Genomic DNA, 23,001 nt, shown 5'->3' with positions numbered 1-23,001 from the left:
TTTTCCTATAGTAAATTAAATCTATGTACAAGAGTATAGTTTGGAATTTGAATATTTAAATCATATAGTTTTTCATTCTTTCATATTTTAAAGTGTAGTATTTTATTCCTTAAAATGGGTATTGGATGGGTGTGAAAGTTCTGAAACATAAAAATAAGTAGTAAACTCCCTCAACCAGACTCAAATACTAGCACCTCACCAATGTTATGACTGTATAGGTGTTCCACCAATTAACTGTTAAATAGAAGTAATACATATCTTGAATTTTGTATTTATCAATGCTTTAATTTAAAAAATGCATTTACCATTGTGTCAGATTACCCTTTTACGACTCAGCATCAGCTACCTTCTCTTATATTCAACTGTCTTATCGGAAGGAAACTTAGAATTACATTTCTTCTTTTAATTAAATTGTACTTGATTTACAATGTTGTGCCGATTTTTGCTGTACAACAAAGTGACCCAATCATACATATGTAGCCATTATTTTTCTCATATCATCCCCTTTCATGTGCTATCCCAATAGATTGGACACAGTTCCCTGTGCTATACAGTAGGACCTCATTGCCTACCCATTCTAAATGTAATAGTTTGCATCTGCTAACCTCAAACTCCCAGTCTATTCCAGTCCTTACTCCATCCCCTTTGGTAATTACAAGTCTGTTCTCCATCTCTGTGAGTTAGTTTCTGTTCTGTAGATAGGTTCATTTGTGCCATATTTTAGATTCCACATATCTTTCTCTTTCTGACTTCACTTAGTATGAGAATCTCTAATTTCATCCATGTTGCTGCAAATGGCATTATTTTGTTCTTTTTATGGCTGAGTAGTACTCCATTGCATATATGTATCGCATCTTAATTCATTCATCTGTGGATGGACATTTAGGTTATTTCCATGTCTTGGCTATTGTGAATAGTGCTGCAATGAACATATGGGTGTATGTATCTTTTTGAATTGTAGTTTTGTCCAGATATATGCCCAGGAGTGGGATTGCTGGATCATATGCTGTTTCTATATTTAGTTTTCTGAGACAACTCCATACTGTTTTCCATAGTGGTCGTACCAATTTACATTCCCACCAACAGTGTATAAGTGTTTCCTTTTCTCCAGACCCTCTCCAGCATTTGATATTTGTAGACTTAACTAATGATGTCCATTCTGACCAGTGTGAGGTGGCACTTCATTGCAGTTTTGATTTGCATTTTTCTAATAATTAGTGATGCATTTTCTAATTACTGATGTTGGGAATCACTAATAGCAATGTTGCTGGCCATACTTGTCTTCTTCGGAGAAATGTCTTTTAGGACTTCTCCTCATTTTTCGACTGGGTTGTTTGCTTTTTTGTTGTTGTTGAGTTGCATGAGTTGTTTGTGTATTTTGGAGATTAGGTCCTTATTGGTGGAATCATTTACAACTATTTTCCCACATTCTGTAGGTTATTATTTTTTTATGTTTTTTTTTTATGGTTTCCTTTGTTGTGCAAAGCTTGTAAGTTTGATTAGGTCCCGTTTGTTTATTTTTGTTTTTATTTCTATTGCCTTGACCTAAGGAAATAGAATTACATTTCTTGACACAACTGCCAACAGTATTTTTGGTTAGATTTTGGTGTTGAAAAACATGTAATATTTGAAGACAGAAGGGAACTCCATCAAATTCCAAAAAGAAAGTTTTTGTTTTTGTCTTTTTGCCTTTTCTAGGGCCGCTCCTGCGGCATGTGGAGGTTCCCAGGCTAGGGGTCTAATCAGAGCTGTAGCTGCTGGCCTACACGCCAGAGCCACAGCAACGCGGGATCCGAGCCCCGTCTGCAACCTACACCACAGCTCACGGCAACGCCGGATCCTTAACCCACTGAGGAAGGCCAGGGATCAAACCTGCAACCTCATGGTTCCTAGTCAGATTCGTTAACCACTGAGCCACAATGGGAACTCCAAGAAAAGAAGAATTTTTATTTGCATGTGTGGACTTTAATATAAATCATCTATTTGATGTGGCTACCACTAAATGAGGATATTAGGTCATTTTCTGAGATTTCTGCATCCTCCTAATATTCTGAAGTCAGTATATTTTTCCTGCCCTTTATTTCCCCATCATCCAAATGATTCTGTAAACCTTCAATTCTGTTATTAATCTCTTTCTGCCCCCTATACATAGAGAACTGTCTCTATTCCTGTCTGAATGTCAATGATAAAAAAATTTAAATGTGAATACAAAATAAAATGTAGTTTTTTTCTTTCATATATTTTGAGCCTCAGAAAATAATGTCTTAGTTGTCCTTTGTAACATTTTACTTAACATTAGATTCATTTATGACATTTTATGTAGATGTGGATCATTAATAATGTTGTAAAATATCCTATTCTATGAGTATAGCAGTGTTTTTTCATCCTTTTTTAAATGCTGATAAACATTTGACTTGCTTCCATTTTTATTTTTCCTTTTTTTGTTTTTGTTTTTTTTTTTTTTTGAGTGGGACAGATGTTCTCAATAATTTTTGCCAGTGTAATCTGTGTTTACTCTAATATCTCTTTTGATATTTTTTCCTATTATTTTTTTATAAAATTTTTAAAGTTTAGTTTCCATTTAGTTAATACAAAATATGGCTATATTCCTTATGTTGTACAATACATCCTTAAGCCTATCTTACGCCCAATAATTTGTACCTCCCACTCCCCCACTCCTATGTTGCTCCTCCTTTTCCCACTAGTAACCACTAATTTGTTCTTTATATATGTGAGTCTGCTCCTTTTTTTTTTTTTTTGTGATAACCAGTTGTATTTTTTAGATTTCACATATAGGTAATATCATACAATATTTATCTTTATCTAATTTATTTAACTTAGCATAATGCCCTCCAAAATCCATCCATATTGCTATTAATAGCAAGATTGAATTATTTTTTTCTGCCTGAGTATTATTACATAGCAATATATTTATATGTAAATATATTTATATATGCTCCACATATTCTTTATCCATTCATCTGTTGATGAAAACTCAGGTTGTTTTAATATCTTGAGTATTGTAAACAATGCTGCTATGAACATCAGGGTGCATGTATCTTCTTTTTTTTTGTCTTTTTTTTTTTTTGCCTTTACTAGGGCCACTTTCTGTGGCATATGGAGGTTCCCAGGCTAGGGGTCTAATCGGAGCTGTAGCCACAGGTCTATGCCAGAGCCACAGCAACGTGAGACCTGAGCCATGTCTGCAACCTACACCATAGCTCATAGCAACACCAGATCTTTTAACACCAGATCTTTTAACCCTGAGCAAGGCCAGGCAGGGATCAAACCCGCAACCTCATGGTTCCTAGTTGGATTCATTAACCACTGCACCATGACAGGAACTCAGCATGTATCTTCTTGAATTGGTATTTTTATTTTTATTTTTTGATGAATACCCAGGAATAGAATTGCTGGGTCATGTGGTAGTTCTATTTTTAGTTTTTAGAGATATTTCCATACTGTTTTCCACAGTGACTGCATCAATTTAAAGTCCTTCTAACAGAGGGTTCCTTTACTTCTGCATCCTTACCAATGGTTGTTATTTGTAGACTTTTGATGATAGCCATTCTGACAGTTATGAGGTGATATCTCATTGTGGTTTGGATTTGTATTTCCCTCATTATTAACCTTGTTCAGCATCTTTTCATGTTCCCATTGACCATTTTGTATTTCTTTTTAAAAAAAAATTCTATTCAATTCTTCTGTCCACTTTTTAATCAGTTTTTTTTTATGTTGAGTTCTTTGAGCTGTTTATGTATGTTGGATATTAATCTTTTATCAGTAACATCATTTGCAAATATTTTCTTCCATATTACAGGCTTTTTCATTTTATCAGTGGTTTCCTTTGCTGTGCAAAAGTTTGAGTTTTATTAGGTCCCATTTTGTTTAATTTTATTTTCATTTCTTTTAATTTAGGAGTTGAATCCAAAAAAAATATTGCTGTGATTTATGTCAAACTGTCTCCTGCCTATGTTTTCCTCTTGGACTTTTATACATCCAGTCTTAAATTTAGGGTTTTAATTCATTTTTAGTTTATTTTTGTGTATAGTCTTAGAGAATATTCTAATTTCATTCCTTTGCATGTAGCTGTCCATTTTCCTCAGCACCATTTATTGAAGAGAACGTCATTTCTCAATTGTATATTCTTATCTCTTCTGTTGTCAATTAACTGACCTGAGTTTATTTCTGGACTTTCTCTCTGTTCCGTTGATCTGTCTGTTTTTTTGTGCCAGTACCATACCATTTGAGTACTGTTGCTTTGTAGTATCCAGGTGAATTCTTAAAAAGTCTCTTGATGCATGCTCTTAAGAGTTTCTCTAGGGTATGTATATAGAAATAGGATTATTAAGTTATGTGGCATCTGCATTTTTGATTTTAAGCAGTGATGTTATATTGCTTTTAGAATTGATTCCAACATAAATATATTGAAAGTACATACTTTTAGAAATTTGCCTGCTTGTGGCATTATTGCCAAACTAATGGATTTAAATCAGTATCCTATTGTATTCTTACAATAGTTTGTACTTCCCTAATTAATGTTATAATAGTTCACCTGTTGCCATTTCTTATTTCATTTTTGTGAGATGCTGGTTACCATGCCTTTGTCAAATTTTCCAATAAATTATTTTTCTATTGCATGTTAGTTTTTTGGAGTTCCCTATATTCTCAAGATATGATGGCATTGAAAATACGTTTATTTCAAACAATTTCTCATATTTCATGGTTGTCTTTTCATTTTCTTTTTGGTGCCCTTTGAATAAAAGTGTTTTTTTTTTTTTTTTACATTTGTCTTTTTATGCCTTTTTAAAGAAAACCTTCTCTAACTCCATGGACATAAAGATATCCTCTATTCCCATAAAATTTAATATTTTGATTTTCATCTGTTAGATGTATTATAGAACTTCTCAATTCTCCTCCATGTCTTTCGACCTCTCCTTACTATATTCAATATTTTTATTCCTCTGTGAGGTGTTACAGATGTTTGATTCTCTCATTAACTAGCATAGTCTTATTTTAAATCCATCAATTAAAATTTTACCTTCCATGACTATATTATTCATTTATAAGTGAACTATGTTTGTGTCCAAATCATTCTTATCATTTTAATGATTTTATCATTATATTACTTACATTTCTTCTATTTCTTTAACTATATTAGACAATTATTTCATACTATAAATAAAATTCCTAACATGTAAAATCCTTAATAAATATTTTCTGTATATTCTTTTTTGACTCTCACTCATGATGGCTTGTTTTCTTGTTTGTTTTATTTTGCTGAATCTTATATATGAGTATTCTGAGGGCCTAAACTGAGAAATCTTAACTCCAAGTAGAAAGGATTTAGATGTACTCTAAGTAGGAGCCAAGCTGTGCTAATGAGCTTAGAAAATATAGATCTCTTCTGGGTTCTTGACTTACTATAAGAAACCCAAATTTCATTTCTCTCACTTGTGATGTTTTCAAATAGTTGTTCTCCTGATCCCACAAAGCTAAAAACATTTATTTCCGAGTTTCATTTTTCCTTGTCCAGCTCACTATTCCTTCCCTTCCCTTCTCCTTCTCTTTCATCTTTTTCTTTTTCCTTTATCTCTTTCCCGCTCTTCCTTCTATTCTATCTTCCCTCTCTTTTTCCCCTCTTCTTTCCTTCCTTTCCTCTTTCTTTACTCCCTTCATTCCTTTATGAGGACCTTTGATTTCTCTTTCACTGTGATTTTAGTAATGCATCAAATCGCATTTATTTCAGTTTCTCCTGGAGCAATTCTTGTTGAAAATATGTTCAGAGGGTCTTTTCTACCGTCATGCTGAGAATACCCTTATTCCATTGCTTTATAATAAAATTTGAACTTGCTTTTATTTCATAGTTTACATTTCAAATAGAAAATATGCAAGTTGCTAAATTTATATTGGTAATAATAACACTGTTTATTGAGATCTGATGTATATAAACACTCAGCTACAGTTAAATTTGAGAAGAAAATAATTAAAAACTGTTTCTGTGGCCTATCCTTCAGCCACAGAGATGATGTCAAAGGAATTGATTTTCTCCATTCTCTTTGAAAAAAATACTTCAAAAATTGTTTAGTTGTACCTATACTAGATCAACACTGCTGATACTGTGGTCAAGGTTTATGTATCAGACCTAACACATATTTTTCCTGGATAATCAGGTAATGACTTGTTGACATGACTGGGATGCAGTTGCACTGAAGAATGGGTGAAAATACCATACTCTTAAGAGGTTGTGTGTCTAGCTAGTTACATAGTTCTTAGAGGAAAGCTGAAGTCAACCCCAGTACTAACTGCTTCTCTGGTCTGAAGTTGTCTCACAAGTCAGTAGTGACCATACAGGCAGGGCTAAATAACTGGGTCAGGAGAATTTGTGTGTAGGAGTTATGAGGTTTTGCTGTGCTGTTTCTGTACATACTGTGTTTTTTCCTGTCCTATAGCTAGCTCACAGAAAGCTAAGGAAACTTGGAGCTTGTTGGATCTGAATATAAAGAGTGTGGTTGTTGTAATCAAAGTTATGACCAATGATGCCAGTACAGCAGACTGGGCATCTGGCATGATTAGATAATTTTTGATAAATTTTATTAGAGTATAGTTGATTTATAATGTTGTATTAGTTTCAGTTGTACAACAAAGTGAATCAGTTATACGTATGCGTATCTGCATGGGTCTTTTTTCCCATATAGGTTATTATACAATATTTGGTAGAGTTCCCTTGTTAGTTATCTATTTAATATATAGTGGTGTATATATCTTATTCCCATCCTTCTAATTTATCCCTTTCCCTGGAAAGTTTCCCCCACGGTAACATAAGTTTAATTTTGAAATCTGTAAGTTTGTTTCTATTATAAGTTATTTTGTGTTTCTATTTTTAGGTTCCATGTATAAGTGGTATCGTATGATGTTTGTCTTTCTTCCTGACATTTCACTTAGTATGATAATCTCTAAGTCTATCCATGTTGTTGTAAATGGCATTATTTCATTTTTTTATGGTAATGTTCCATTATATATATGTACCATATCCATTCCTCTGTTGAGGGACATTTAAGTTGATTCCATGTCTTGGCTATTGTAAATAATGCTGTGATGAACACTGGGATACAGATATCTTTTTGAATTATGGCTTTCTCTGGATGGATGCCCAGGAGTGGGGTTGCTGGATCATATGGTATGTATCTTTTCACTTTTTTAGGAACATCCATACTGTCCTCTATAATGGTTGTATCAGTTTACATCCCCACTAACAGTGTAGGAGCATTTCCTTTTCTTCACACGTTCTCCAGCCTTTATTTGTAGACTTTTTGATGATGACCATTCTAACTGGTGTAATGTGATACCTCATTGAAGTTTTGGTTTCATTTCTTTAATAATTAGTGATATTGAACATCTTTTCATGTGTTTTTTGGCCATCTGTCTCTCTTTGGACAAATGTTTAGCTAGTTCTTCTGCCCGTTTTTTGATTTTTTTTAATATAAAGCTCCATGAAATATTTGTATATTTTGGAGATAAACCCTTCTCATTGGATTCATTTGTGAAGATTTTCTCCTATTCTGAGTGTGTTTTTGTTTTATTTATGGGTTCCTTTGCTATGCAAAAGCTTTTAGGCTTAATTAGGTCCAGTTTGTTTATTTTTGTGTTTATTTTCATTACTCAGTGAACTAAACATGATATTGCTGCAATTTATATCAGAGTGTTCTACCTATGTTTTTCTCTAGGAGTTTTATATTATCTGGCCTTATGTTTAAGTCTTTAATCCATTTTGAGTTTATTTTTGTGTATAGTGTTAGAGAATGTTCTAATTTCAATCTTTTACATGTAGCTGTCCAGTTTTCCCAGCACCACTTATTGAAGAGACTTTCTTTCCTCCACTATATGTTCTTTCTTCCTTTGTCGTAGATTAGTTAGCCATAGGTGCAGGTGCTTGGGTTTATTTCTAGGCTTTCTTATCATGTTCTACTGATTTATATTTTTTGTTTTTCTGTCATGGTTCGCCACTAACCTGATACTATACATAGAAGACCCTAAAGATGCTACCAGAAAACTATAGAGCTCATCAATGCCTTTGGTAATCTTTCAGGATGCAGGAATGATTCACAGAACCCTCTTGCATTCCTATACACTGAAAACAAAAACCAGAAAGAGAAAACAAGGAAATAATCCCATTTACCATCTCATAAAAAAATAATAAAATACCTAGGAGTAAACTCACATCAAAAGACAAAAGACCTGTAGTCTGAAAAGTATAAGACACTGATGAAAGAAATGAAGATGACACAAACAGATGGTAAGATACACCATGCACTTGGGCTGGGAGAATCTATATTGTCAAAATGATTTTACTACCTACCCAAGGCAATCTACAGATTCAGTGGAATCCCTATCAAATCACCAATGGTATTCTTCACACAACTTGAACAAAATTTTTAAAATTTGTGTGTAATCACAATAGACCTCCAAATTTGCTAGAATATCCAAAGCAATCTTGAGAGAGAAAATTGAAGCTGGAGGAATCAGGATCCCCACCTTCAGACTATCCTACAAAGCTACAATGTTTAGCTACTTTTAAATACCAAAACAACCAAATGGCACAGCAATCTTAATCTAATTTTTGTGTGAGAAAAGATACAATCTGTAAGGTCAGAAAGATTAATTTGTTCAAGTGCCTAGTATGTAACAAATTTGCATTTAAAATTTTTATTTATTGAGAATTTATGTTTTTAACAAAACCATTTTCAGATACCTATTTTTTCTCTTCTGCCAGGCAAAAAACAACATGTTGGAAATATCCCATACACTCGACCACAGAGAAAAAGGAAATATTTAATATAGGTTGATGATATGGTTTCCATGTACTTGGTACAAAAAATTAAGAAAGGAATTTTTTTCTTAAGAAAATTAAGAAAGGAAAACTAAACTAAACTTTAAACAATCTATCAGGTTAATTACCAGTACAAGATATTAATACTTAACATTTCATTATAGTAATTGAGAGAGTAGCAAAAGAATAGGTAATATGGCAAATTATTAGATATATTAACATATATTAAACAATGTTATACATTATATTATATATTAACATATATTACAATATCAGAGAAATTTCTACATAGAAAATAATTAATGGTAGAGCTTGACTTGCAAACTGATGAATTATTTATTTAATGATTTTTAAAGTTTTTGGAAAAAATAGCAAAACATAAGGCTTAAACTATATGCAAAAATAAATCCAGAGTGAATTGAAAAATAGCATAAAGGGAAAAAGTTAAACTATCAAGCAAAAATACATAGAGTATATTTATGACCACACGATATAAAAATTCCTTTAAAACATGAAACATGCACTGACCACATGGGAAGATTCTTATGAATTCAACTATAATTAGTTATATATGTTCATTATGTAGCATTTGAAGGAGAGGAAAATATAAAATTTAGAAAAGATATTTACAATATACATAATTGAGTGAAATCTACTGATGTATCCACAAGATATCTAAGGACACCTGGGCATTTAATTTTTTTAAAAAAAGGACAAAACAGAAAATGCAAAACAGTCCAATAAAAATTTTCAAATACATATAAGTGAACCTCACAAGAAAGGGAACACATGTGATAAACAACCACATCAATACAAGCTTAATTTTTTAGTAAGGGTGTAATACAACTGAAACCACAATCAAATACCTAATCCTATAAGTCTAGGAAAAAAATTTGTATTAAGTGTTGGAGAAACAGTGGAGTGACAAATTTCTTACATATATTTTAGTGGAATGGGGAATTTGTACACATAATAAAATATATAGCATGTTGAAAATGCTCCAACTTAATGACCAAGTCAATCCCTTCCTAGTTCTGTATCTTATAACATTGGCATTCAAAGTGTTTGACTACTGACACAAAGAAAGTGTATTTTCCAGGTCTCTCTCTCTCACACACTAAAGTTTAATGAAAAGTGGGTAAACCTTACTACTGATATTTCATTCATATATTTTCTGCCTATTGTATTTCCTCTATTAAATTTTATTCTTTTAAGTGATGTTTATGACAATTAAGTTGATTTAATAATCCACAAATTGGCCACAGCTTCAATCCTGAAAAGCATTTTCTAAGAGAGATTATTGCGTCTGTAAAAACTCATAACAGCAAAGTTTAATAACAAAATCCTGCATGAGGAAAGTGGTAAATGTCCCATAATAGGGTAATGAGTAAAGAAATTGTGGTTTTTGTTTGTAAAATTAAGTTCTATGTATCAGTAAAAAATTAATGAACCGCAACTACTTATGTCCACATGGATGAATTCCAAGAAAATAAAAACTGAATGGAAAAAATAAAGAAGAGCAAGTTGCCAGTTATGAAAAATTCAAATATATTCATCACTTGGAAATAAGTATTTTAACATTAAATAAAGTGTGAAAACTAAGGAAAACCAATTAAATTACAAAAACACTGTGAAGTGCGTAGTTTTTTGAGTAGTAGGAAGGACAGAAAGGAATGGTTTGGTGAGAGAAAGTGCTGCAATTACTAAAGACACAAAAGATGTTAAAGAGACTGCAAAATTCTATTATTAGGCTGAGTGGTGAGAACATGAGTGTTTAATTCTTATTAAACTAATCAACTTGATTATAATTAAGTTGTAATTATTACATCAATTAATTTCCACTTATAATTAATAGAAGTGCGAAAATGTCATAAATAAGGTAAATACATAAGCAAAGAGGCTCCACAATATAATATATGTCATCAGGAAAATATAAGTTAAAACAACAACGTGATAGCATACACATCTATTTTGATAGTTAAAAATCCATTATGCTGACAACACCAAATGCTGGGATGGATGTGGAGTAAAAGGAAATCTCATTCACTGCTGGTGGTAATGCTAAATGGTAGTCATTTTGGTAATGTCAGTTTGATAGTTTCTTATAAATCTAAATATACTCTTATCATATGACCCAGTAATTATGCTTTTTGGTTTTTAGCCAAAGGAGTTGAAGACTTATGTCCACACAAAAACTTGCATATGAATATTTTTAGCTGCTTTGTTTATAATAAAACCTGGAAACAACAAAGCTGTCCTTTAGCAGGTAAGTGAATAAACTGTGGTCCATGCAGACAAAAGAATATTATTCCATGCAAAAAAGAAATGGGCTATTAAGACATTAAAAGATATGGGGGAAACTTAAATACATTTTAAGTAAAGAAAGCAGTCTGAAAGGGAGCTACATACTATTTGGTTCTAACAATGTAACATTCTGAAAAATGCAAAACTATGGTAACAGTAAAATGGTGAGTGGTTAGCAGTGATTAGTCAGGAGGAAGGAGTGAATAGGAAGAGCACAGAGGATTTTTAGGGCAGTGATACTATTCTGTGTTTTACTATAATGGTGTTCACCTTGTCATTATACTTTTTTTCCAAACACATAGGATGTACAACACCAAGAGTAAATTAAAGAGTATATTAAAAAATAATGTAAGCTATATGAGGTACATAGAATAGGCAAATTTGAATTCATACAGAAAGAAAGTGGAATGGAGATTTTCAGAATGTTGGGGGAGGGGATAAGAGGAATTATTGTTTAATGAGTATAGAATTTTTGCTCAGTATAATTAAAATATTTTGTGCATAGATAGTGGTGGTTATTACCCAACACTGTGAATGTATATAATATCACTAAATCGCATATTTATGAAGTTTTCAAATGATGAATATTATGTAGATTTGATAACAATAAGAATATACAAAGCAAAAAAATCACTGTGAATCAAGGACAAAGGCTCACATTTCTAAAAATGATTATTTCAAAAGATTTGACAATAAAAGTAGTATTCCAGGAATCCATATTTATATTTTTATAAGAAATTCACTATTCAGTAAATTCATAATAAAATTATGAAAGTAGCATTTGGATAAGAGATATTGTAGAGTCACCTGATGGATATATTAATAATCAAAAATGAAACTAAATCTCAAATACAGTAAATCCAAGCTTGAGTTTATACCTTTTTTTGTGCATGAGGAAATGGGGTCACTCCCTGAACTGCTTAAAACAGGTTTGAGAACTGGCTGTGATTATTGGCTTTTTTATTGTTGTTGTTGTTTTACCTTTTCTAAAACTCATCTTTGTACTAGGTAAGGTCCAGTTTATTGTTTTTTTGTGTGTGTGTGTGTTTTTTTTCTTTCTTTTTTGTTCTTTTTAGGGCCGCACCTGTGGCATATGGAGGTTCCCAGGCTAGGGGTCCAATTGGAGCTATTGCCGCTGGCCTACGCCAGAGCCACAGCAACGCCAGACCCAAGCCGTGTCTGCAAACTATATTACAGCTCATGGCAATACTGGATCCTTAACCCAGTGAGCAAGGCCAGGGATTGAACCCACAAAATCATGGTTCCTAGTCAGATTCATTTCTGCTGCGCCACGACGGGAACTCCAAGTTTTAACATATCAAGTAGGTAAGTTAAATTCCCCTATGATATTATATCGTAGTTTCCATATTTTGGATTAGAAAATTGTTACTATCTTTTGATTACCGCCAAATTAATTCTTAAATTGATTAGAGATTGAAGAAGGAATCCTGAAATTCTAAAAACAAGCAAATTGTGAGAGATATAAAATGCTGCATTTAAATATTTAACAAAATACTGTTTATTACTGTTACTACATATAATCTGCAGAAACTTGTACTCATTAAATTCTGTGTCTATGTTTTTGTCACTTGCCTGTGTTTCTAAGTACATACGTATAGGCTTTTCTCCACTTAATATAAGAAAGAATAGTCAAAGATAGTAGATCATTTTATAGATTACCCAAAGAAAAGACCAGAAGTTCATAAAACTTGGTCTGTAATATTGGAATAATCTCTTTAAGACTTAGGATATGTGTTGTACATAAAATCACTTTGGGCAACTTAGGGTGAATTTTAGCAGAGTGAAGAGCTAGTCATAAAAAAAGCTGAACATTACATATAATGAGAGGTCTATATGACAGCTCTTTAGGAAAATACACATACTATATCTAAATGAAATGGGAAAACAATGTAATGTCTTCACATAAGACTATGCCTCAGGTAAGAGAGCAGCAGAAATTTATTAGCATAGCAACATAGCTATGAAGAGATATTCTTCTAATAATACTGAGTAGTAGCAAGATCACTTAAAATAAAATCCCAATTGATGTCCCCAATAAATTTTTTTGTTTGGTAAAATCTAAGAATGGTTCTAAAATCTATCTAAAATAAAAATCAATATTATTGTAAGCATGATATTTTGAGAAAAAACAGAAAAAAACAAATCACTTAGTGCACCACTTAGGTATTAAATATATCATGAAATCTCAAGAGTGCAGAGTATGGTTTTAAGGAATGCTGAAGGCAGTTTTAAGAGGATACAACAGGAAAATTAGAAATAAAATATATAGCCAGATTCTCTTTTGTGTGTAACCAAACACGATTATCCAATGGTGTTAACTCTTAGACAGGAACCTTCCAGTTATTCTAAAGGCATATCATGTTTTCGTTTTTTTTTTTTTTTTTAATTGGACTTTCTAGGAAAAGGCAAGTGCTAAATATTCTACCAATCATCTACATATGCTGATTTGCTTAATGGAGTAATTTAGTATTGTCTGTCAATAACCAAAAATTTGGCTTTAGCATAGTTAAAGTCTTTCTCATATTTTTTAATGTAAATGAAAAGTTTAGTTAACTCTTGAGCAACTTCCAGGTCAAACGCACACAAAGAAATTTCTAATATGTTGTAGAAACTGGACATATTTCAAGTAATTTTCAACGCTATGACAAATTATTTAGATAATTTAGATAGATAAACAATAAAGAACCACTTAGACCCAGCTTTATTTAGTGTCACCTGAAATTTTACTGAAAAATCAATTTCTTTTGTGCTCCTATTACTACCATTTTTCTGCTTTTATTTTATTTTATTTTATTTTATTTTAATTTTATTTGTCTTTGCCTTTTCTAGGGCTGCACAAGCAGCATATGGAGGTTTCCAGGCTAGGGGTCTAATTGGAGCTTTAGCCGCCGGCCTGCCCCAGAGCCACAGCAATACGAGATCCGAGCCACTTCTGCAACCTACACTACAGCTCACGGCAACGCCGGATCCTTAACCTACTGAGTGAGGCCAAGGATTAAACCTGTAACCTCATAGTTCCTAGTAGGATTTGTTAACCACTGAGCCATGACAGGAACTCCCATTTTTCTGCTTTTATACACATGAAAGTCTTCCCAATTATTTTTTAATTTTAAGCTATTTAACACACTAAAAGTGACACTTTTATTTTTAATATTACCTTAAATTTTCAAGATTTATAATTTTGTATATAAATTTAAACTTTTTTGACTTTTAGTTTACTGATTTTAAAATATGAAATATACTATTTCTTCAAAGTATCTGGTTTTTCTTTCTGATTTTGTTATTCATTCATGTGGTATTTCCTTTATCATAGCAAAAAATAATTATTTTAAATAATGGTAATAAATATCTCATTGTCTTAATTTTAAATCTCTCTCTCTATATATATAGCTATGAACTATGCCTACTTTTTACCTTTATAATTTGTGTAAAAACTAAAATTATTTCAAGATGTCAAATCTCAGATTAGTTTAAGGACAATAACAAAAGCTAATTTTCACCATCAATACCAAGAGAAATTAGATTTTTCACTGTTTTGAAAATTATGCAATACAGACTTCCCTTTGTGGCTCAGTGGGTTAAAAATCTGACAGTCTCCATGAGGATGCAGATTCAATCTCTGGCCTTGCTTTGTGGGTTAAGAATCCATCATTGTTGCAAGCTACATCATAGGTCACAGCTGTGGCTTGGATCTCGTGTTGCCATGGCTGTGGTGTTGTCCTCAGCTGCAGCCCCAATTCAGTCCCTAGCCCAGCAACTTCTATATGCTGCAGGTGCTGCTGTATAAAGGAAAAATAAAATAAAATCATGAAAGGCATATATGATGGTAATTATTTATTATTAAATCTAAAAATAATTTTAATGAGAGATCATTTGAAAATAAGGCTTTATCTTTAGTGAAATTTTTGATACAGTGCAGTGATTATAAAGATTAGCTGTGGATGCTTCTCATATGGAAAATAAAATGTATCAATGTTAATTATTTATAAAATTAAGAAATGTGCAAGTAATTAACAAATTAAAGACTGAAGAAAATTTTTATTGTTACTTTCCTACTCTGATTAAAATATATAGAGATGAATTCATTCAATCTGATATAAGTGGATAGAAATTACTGAAATTTTTACTAGTTTATATTAGACTAAGTTTTAAGATACAAAAATGAATGTAAACTAAACTGTTTTATGAATTTACATATAAATCTGCCACTTGAAGTGATTCTAGTACTGATCACTCGGGATGTATCAGTGAACAAAACGCACAGGTATCCATCCACTGATGGACTGAAGTTTGCAAATCCCAGTTATAAGAACAGAGTATTAAATATTTAGGATTTATGATAGCCTTTTGTTAACTGAAACTGGTCATCATGGGAATATTTACACCTGGAGAACCATGCAAACAATAACAATCAGGGCTTTAATTTTTTTTTTTTAAGAGCCAATTTGCCAGGACACCATTGCAAATATCTCTTTTCCAGCACAGAGAGACAGATGATAAACAACATACATAATAAGTAATTGTATGACGTAGTATGTTAAATGGTGATAAAAGATACGGTTAGCAACATAGAGAATGATGGTGGGATTATGAGTGTGGTAGGTGAGCAGTCTATAGCATTAAATAGGTTAGTAAGGATAAGCCTCATGGAAAAAAATATGAAGTTTCTTAGGAAGTTAGCCATAGAAAAATCTGGAAAAAAAGTCCTGGGCATGGGGTACATGTAGAAAAACCTCTTGGTTTAAGATACTTCCTTGTGTACATGAGGAACAACTGCTATAATTGAAGCAGAGTGAGCAGGGCAGAGTGGGAGAAAGAGTGACCTGAAAAGGTGATAGGGTCACATCTGTCACATTCTGGAGGATACCAAAAGGCTTTGACGTTTTTCTCTGAATGGAATGGAGAGAGCCTGCAAGGTTTCAAACAAAGTGACAGGATCTAATAAGTTTTTAGAGATAACTACTTTTTGCATTGAATGTGGAGTTGGCATGTGGATAAAACTAGAAGAGAAGGCTGTTAGGATATATCACATTAATCCACACAAGAAAGGGCAGCAGCTTATAGCAGAGTAGCAAGTGACATGATGAGAAATCCTTGGTTTCTAGATATATCTTCAAACTAGAGTCAAAGAGGATTTAGTGGTGGCAGTTGAACACACCATCATCACTATTAGCTAATCACTTAAAGGTGAATATTTTGAAAAGCTGAATTTCCATCATGACTAGAGAGTTGCCTTTGATGCCAAAAATTAAAATATGTAGTTTTTTATTATTCTACTGAACTAGACTTGTCATGTTGATTATTTTAATTTTGGAATTTTAAAATCCTTTCGGAGTTAGGTTGCCAGTCTTTTCAATATTTTTGAAGTATTAGCAATGTAAGTTTGACTTTTAGCTAAAAAAGTTTTATTGTGTTTCTGTTATCACAAGCCATATGATAGTCTTATTCATCAAGAGCATCACTAGCACCGTAATTAACATAACCCCAACCAGAATCCATTAAGATGCATTTTGCTTCACATTGGAAATCGATGTATTATTCATCTTAAAAGTCAACATATGTTTTTTTTGCTAGTGAATTAAAGTGGTATGGGAATTCTAATTTACTTAAAACTAAGAACTATTTTCTTTCAATTCCTGGCTCTACTAATAGAAATCTACTTCAGGGCACATTTCAAGGTACATTAGACACCATCAAATTTATCCACACAATGCTTTTATTATTGGAACACTAAATGATCCCCTCCTCAACCTGAGCATAGTATCTATTCTCTGTAGAAATTAGCAATTAGCAGAAATCTTTCCTATTGATGTAATAGATGAACTGTATCTAGATTAAATAATCATTATTTCATACATAAAATGTTAGTTCAACCTTCAGAGGACCTTTGTATTCAGGTAGTAACTTTCTTTTCATACCAGAGAAAATCTAAGCTCTATAAAGATAACTGATAATGTTATTCAAAGGAATCACGTTAGGGCATTTTTATCTATCAACATGCTCATGGGATGATTTATAATATTTGGCCATAGTTCGCTGGATGATAGCTTTATGGCATATAATAATTATATATCGCACAAGAGCTACTACAATGATGTGCTTTAAAATAAATTGTAAGTGTTATAAAACTAATCTAAGTACCAAAAGTCAAATATTTCTTTCCTAAGAGCTATATCTGAAATAAAGTATAATTAATACAGCACTTTAATTTTACAAATCATCACATAGATTATGTGCATGAGATTACCATAACTGGAAGGGATGTTAGATGTCACATCAAAACTGTTACATAAAGGATGTGGTAACTAATACCAAATGAGGTTATATAGCTTGCCTAAGGTCATGCACACAGGAATATTATTGGAATTAAACCTATCTTTCTTGAGTCTGTGTTCCGAGTCATGTAACAGTGTATCTTCAGAATTCCACTACCATTTCTAAATTTGTCTGAGGCATTTCAAAACTATTTTTTCTTTTGTAGTTCAACATCAAAATATTATCCAATATCAACACATAATTTCAATTAACATTTAAGTAACATACTTTTGAAGGATATTTTAATAATTCCAAGTAAAAAACAAGATTAAGTATTATAAACATGTGTTAATGAATAGATTTTGAGTTATTCTTTGTAAAATTACCTGCCTTATAGATCATCAGTTGTTACATGTAATTAATTATTTTTTTTGACAAGAAGGATTTTTAAACCTAGTACAAATGACTTTTAGTCAAAGTGAATATCTGGGGATATTTGACCAAATTAAATACTTATGTCACATAAAAAATAGATTTCAAATAAACCAATTTTTTCAGAGACTACATGCAGTGATGTTGAGTAAGACAATTAAATATGTTATCTGTGTACATCATAAGGAGTAGAATGTTGACTGGATGTGACAAGCCCATAGCTCACCTTACATTCAACAGTCAAAAGCTGTAAGCTTCACTGCTAAGATCAGGAATAAGACAAGGATGCCTACTCTCTCCACTTTTATTCAACATAGTATTAAAATTCTTAGCCAAAGCAATTAGAAAAAAACAAAAATTAAAAACAAACAAAACAAATCCAAATTAGGAAAGAAGTAAAACTGTCGCCATTTGAAAATGACACAGTAGTTCATATAGAAAACCTTAGACTCCACAATAACTTGTTAGAACTAATGAACAAATTCAGTAAAGTTGCAGGATACAGAACAATACACAAAAATGTGTTTCACTTCTATGCACTATTAAGAAATTATTTGAAATATAAATTCATAAAACAACCCCATTCACAATTGCATCAAAAAGAATAAAATACCTTGGAATAAATTTCATCAAGAAGGTAAAAGATGTATATACTGAAAAGTATGACACTGATGCAAGAAATTGAAGAAATGTATTTCTTGTTCATGGATTGGAAGAATTAATATTATTAAAATGTCTACACAGCACAAAGCAATCTACAGATACAGTGTAATATTTCAAATATTACTTTTGTAATATTTCAAAGTTGCAGTAACAGAATTGTATGGAATGGGCATAAAAACATACACATAGATCAATGAAAGAGAACAGAGAACCAAGAGATAACCCACACATATATGGTCAATTAATTTACAACAAAGAAGCCATAAATACACAATGGGGAAAAAACAGTATCTTTAATAAATGATGCTGGGAAAAATGGACAGCAACATGCAAAGATTAAAATATTGTACACAGGGAGTTCCCATTGTGGCACAGTGGAAATGAATCCGACTAGCAACCATGAGGTTGCGGGTTCAATCCCTGGCCTTGCTCAGTGGGTTAAGGATCTGGCATTGCCATGAGTTGTGGTATAGTTTGCAGATGCGGCTCAGATCCCACACTGCTGCGGCTGTGGTGTAGGCTGGTGGCTGTAGCTCCAATTAGACCCCTAGCCTGGGAACCTCCATATACTGCAGTTGTGGCCCTAAAAAACAAACAAATAAATAAATAAATAAAATATTGTTCAAAATTCAACTCAAAATGGGTCAAATATTTGAATATAAGTTCTGAAACAATAACACTTCTAGAAGAAAATGTGGTCAGCAAGCTCTTTGACATTCATCTTAGAACTGTTTTTTGGATCTGGCATCAAAAGCAAAAGCAGCAAAAGCGAAAATAAAGAAAGGGCTATATAAAGTTAAAAACCTTATGCACTGCATTGGAAACCATCAACAAAATTAAAAGACAACCTACCAAGTGGTAGAAGATATTTGAATATCCTATATCTAGTAAGAGGTTAATATAAAAACATACAAAGAAACATATAACTCAACAGTAAAAAAACCAAACAACCCAATTAAAAATTATCACAAGACCTGAATAAATATCTTTCCAAAGAAAATGTATATATTGTTAACAGGCACATGAAGAGATGTTCAACATTACTAATTATTAGTAAAATGCAAATTAAAACCACAACGAGATATTGCCTCATATTCTTTAGCCTTGTTAATATTAAAAATGCAAGGGGAGGAGTTCCTATTGTGGTTCATGGGTAATGAACACGACCAGTATACATGAGGACATGGGTTTGATCCCTGGCCCCGCTCAGTGGGTTAAGGATCTGGTGTTGTCACAAGCTGCAGGTGTATGTTGCAGATGTGGCTTTGATCTGGCATTGCTGTTGTTGTGGCATAGGCTGGCAGCTACAGATCCGATTCAACCTCTAGCCTGAGAACTTCCAGATGCCACAGGTGTGACTGTAAAAAAAAAAAAAAAAAAAAAAAAAAAAAAAAAAAAAAAAAAAAGTGGGGGAAGATATAAATTAATATCATTATGTGGTTAACATAAAAATAGATAAGCAACAAGGATTTGCTATATAGCACAGGAAACTATATTCAGTATCTTGTAGTAACCTATAATGGAAAAGAATCTGAAAAAGATATGTATATGTATAACTGAAATGCTTGGCTTAAAACTAACACAATATTGTAAACCAACTCTAGTTCAGTATAAAATAAAATTAAATTAATTAAACATTTTAAAATGTACATGGTTAATAATAAGCATGGCAGGCGTTCCCTTGTGGTGCAGTGGGTTAAGGGTTCAGCATTGTCGCTGCAGTGATGTGGGCTGCTGCTGTGATGCAGCTTTGATCCCTGGTTCAGGAACTTCTACATGCTGTGAGTGTGACAAAAAATTAAAATAAAAAAATAAGCATAACAAATTGGCACTAGTCAGTACACTTTGAAGAGTGGACAGATTTGGATATATTTAGACTAAAAATACCAATACAGAAAACCCTTTTCAGCTTCAAAATAGGGCATGCATTAACCACTTATAAAATGCGAAAAATAGCAAGTGTGGGATAGGATGTGTACACTGTTTGTGGGAATGTAAATCAGTGTAGCCACTATGGAAAACAATGTGAAGATTTCCGCCCCCCCCCAAAAAAAAATAGAGCTACTTTTGATCCAGCTATTCCACTAATTTGAAAATGTATATGTACACTTATGTTCATCCCAGAATTAATTTTATAATAGTTAAGATGTGGGAACAACCTAAGTGCTTAACAGATTAACAGAGGAAGAAGGTACGGTATATTTACATACAATGAGATACTTCTCGGCCATAAAATAATGACGAAATCTTGCCATTTGTGACAACATGGATGGGCTCTGACAGTATTATGTTAAGTAAATAAGATTTATGTTAAGTAAACAAGTTTTATGTTAAGTAAACAAGTATTATGTTAAGTAAAGAACAACATCAAATACCAGTATGATTTCATTTATATGCCAAATAAAAAAAAATTTAATGAACAAACCAAAACCAAACACAAGACCACATAGGTCCAGAGAGAAGAGCAATGATTACCAAAGGGGAAGAAGGGAATAGGGGGAAGGCAAAATGGACTCCATGGCATGGTGACAGATGGAAACCCAGGTTTTGGCAGTGAGCACGCTGTAGTGATACATTAGTTGAGGTATAATATTATATACATGAAATTATAAAAATGTTATAAGCCAATATAAAAAAGAATGTGGTGTACAAATGCAATGGAATATTATTCAGCTGATAAACAAAGGGAGTCTTCTCGTTTGAGACAACATGGATTGGACTTGAGGGCATTATGCTAACTGAAATAAGTTAGAGAAAGATTAATATTGTATGATATCACATGTGGAATCTTAAAAAAAAATGAGTTCATGAACAAAAATGTGCAGGGGGTGGAGAGTTGAATGGGAGAAGGAGGCTAAAAAGTACAGATTCCCATCTATGAAATAAATGTCATGGGGATATAATTTACAGCATAGGGACTATAGTTATTAATACTGTATCATAATACTTGGAAGTTTCTAAGGCAGTAGATATTACAACTTTTCATCATAAGGAAAAAAATCATAACTATATATAGTGCTGGGCATTAACTAGACTAATTGTGGTTATCACAATATGTACTAGGATTAAATCATTATATCGCACACCTGAAAGGAATATCAACTTGTATGTAAATTATATCTACAATTTAAAATATTTTTTCTGAAGAATAAATTCAGTAAAGCCTTTGATCATGTTTTAATCTGTAAGTTATCTATGAAAACAAACAAAAAAAAAATTCACAACTTTTTCAAGCCATCAAGAACTGTTGAGAGGAGTTTTATTGTGCAACAGGATTGGCGGTGTTTCTGTAGCTCAAGGACTCAGGTTTGATTCTGGCCTAGCACAGTGAGTTAAAGGATTCACTGTTGCTACAGCTGAGTCATATGTCAAAACTCTGGCTCAGATTTGATCCCTGGTCTAGGAACTTCACATGCCCTGGGGTGGCCTAAAAAAATCCATAAGAACTAATGCGGTATCAATTAATACTAGCTATAAGAATATAGATTAGGCAGTTCCTGTCATGGCTCATTGGAAACTATTATGACTAGCATCCATGAGGACACAGGTTCCATCCCTGGCCTCCTCAGTGTTTTAAGTATCCAGTGTTGCTGTGGCTGTGGCTTAGGCTGGCAGCTACACCTCCTCGCCTGGGACCCTAGCCTGGGAACCTCTATATGCTGTGGATGCAACTCTAGGGAAAAAAAAAAAAAAAGAAGGAAAGAATACAAGATTTGGTGTTCAGATTATGTCATGCAATATTTCCATTTGTTGAATAAAAGTATTTAAATGGAATTACAAGCCACCCCTCCTCCTCCTCAAAACAAAACAGAACAAAACAAAATAACATTGACGTTTGTCCCTAGAAAGCACTCTTTCCACAATCCTACACTGGCAGATCAGGTAATAAAGAGATCAAACTTTTCTGAGCAGACAATTATTTAGGACACTGCTCAGGACACACACATGTTCAGAAGGGATCTTTAAAGGAATCAGATTTTTAAAGGAAATAGAAAATCCACAAAATATGAAATTACTAACAAATCTTAAGTAATAATAATAAAATACTGTCTGTTTTAAAACTTCTTGCCATCTTTTCATGAAAGTAAAATGCTGTTTTTCAGAAGTCCTAGCATAGATGGGCTTGGACTCAGGCAGGCCACTAGGACCCAGATGAGACTCTCTGATGGACCTTGGAGAAGACAAGTCTTGCCTGTTTGGCTGCCAACATGAAGGTTCCTACCAGAAGGTGTTTTGCTGCTTGGAAGAGAGCTACAAGCCTAAGCTAGTTCTGATTAACAGAGGAGGGACCAGGTACTCCTGGCTTTTGTTCTGGCTTCAATCTTGGTGATCAAGATGCACAAGGAACACAATGAGGGGAGTGAGGATGGATGACTGTCTACCCAGATGAATAACAGGGGCTTTGCCTCAATTCCCTGCATCTAGAGTAAAGTTTTCATGAGAAAGTTGAAAAATGAGGGTGGAGGAGCACAGTGGGTTTTAAGAGAATAGGAAGT

At 32.8% G+C, this 23,001-nt stretch overlaps 1 long non-coding RNA gene across 1 annotated transcript in view; it reads left to right on the top strand.

The window, feature by feature from the left end:
* Window positions 1-23,001, top strand: part of LOC110256450 (uncharacterized) — a 966,327-nt gene that overhangs the window by 938,199 nt on the left and 5,127 nt on the right. Inside the window, exon 4 of the long non-coding RNA XR_014823581.1 lies at window positions 22,609-22,798. This is a non-coding gene — a long non-coding RNA (uncharacterized LOC110256450). The remainder of the gene's footprint in view (window positions 1-22,608; window positions 22,799-23,001) is intronic.

Source organism: Sus scrofa, chromosome 13, assembly GCF_054392235.1.
Source record: "Sus scrofa isolate SSC_HxYL_T2T_F1_AM1 chromosome 13, Sscrofa_HxYL_maternal_Yorkshire_Landrace_v2.0, whole genome shotgun sequence".
Taxonomy (NCBI): domain Eukaryota; kingdom Metazoa; phylum Chordata; class Mammalia; order Artiodactyla; family Suidae; genus Sus; species Sus scrofa.
The sequence above is the reverse complement of the archived record's forward strand: the minus strand, read 5'-3'. Positions and strand labels throughout refer to the sequence as shown.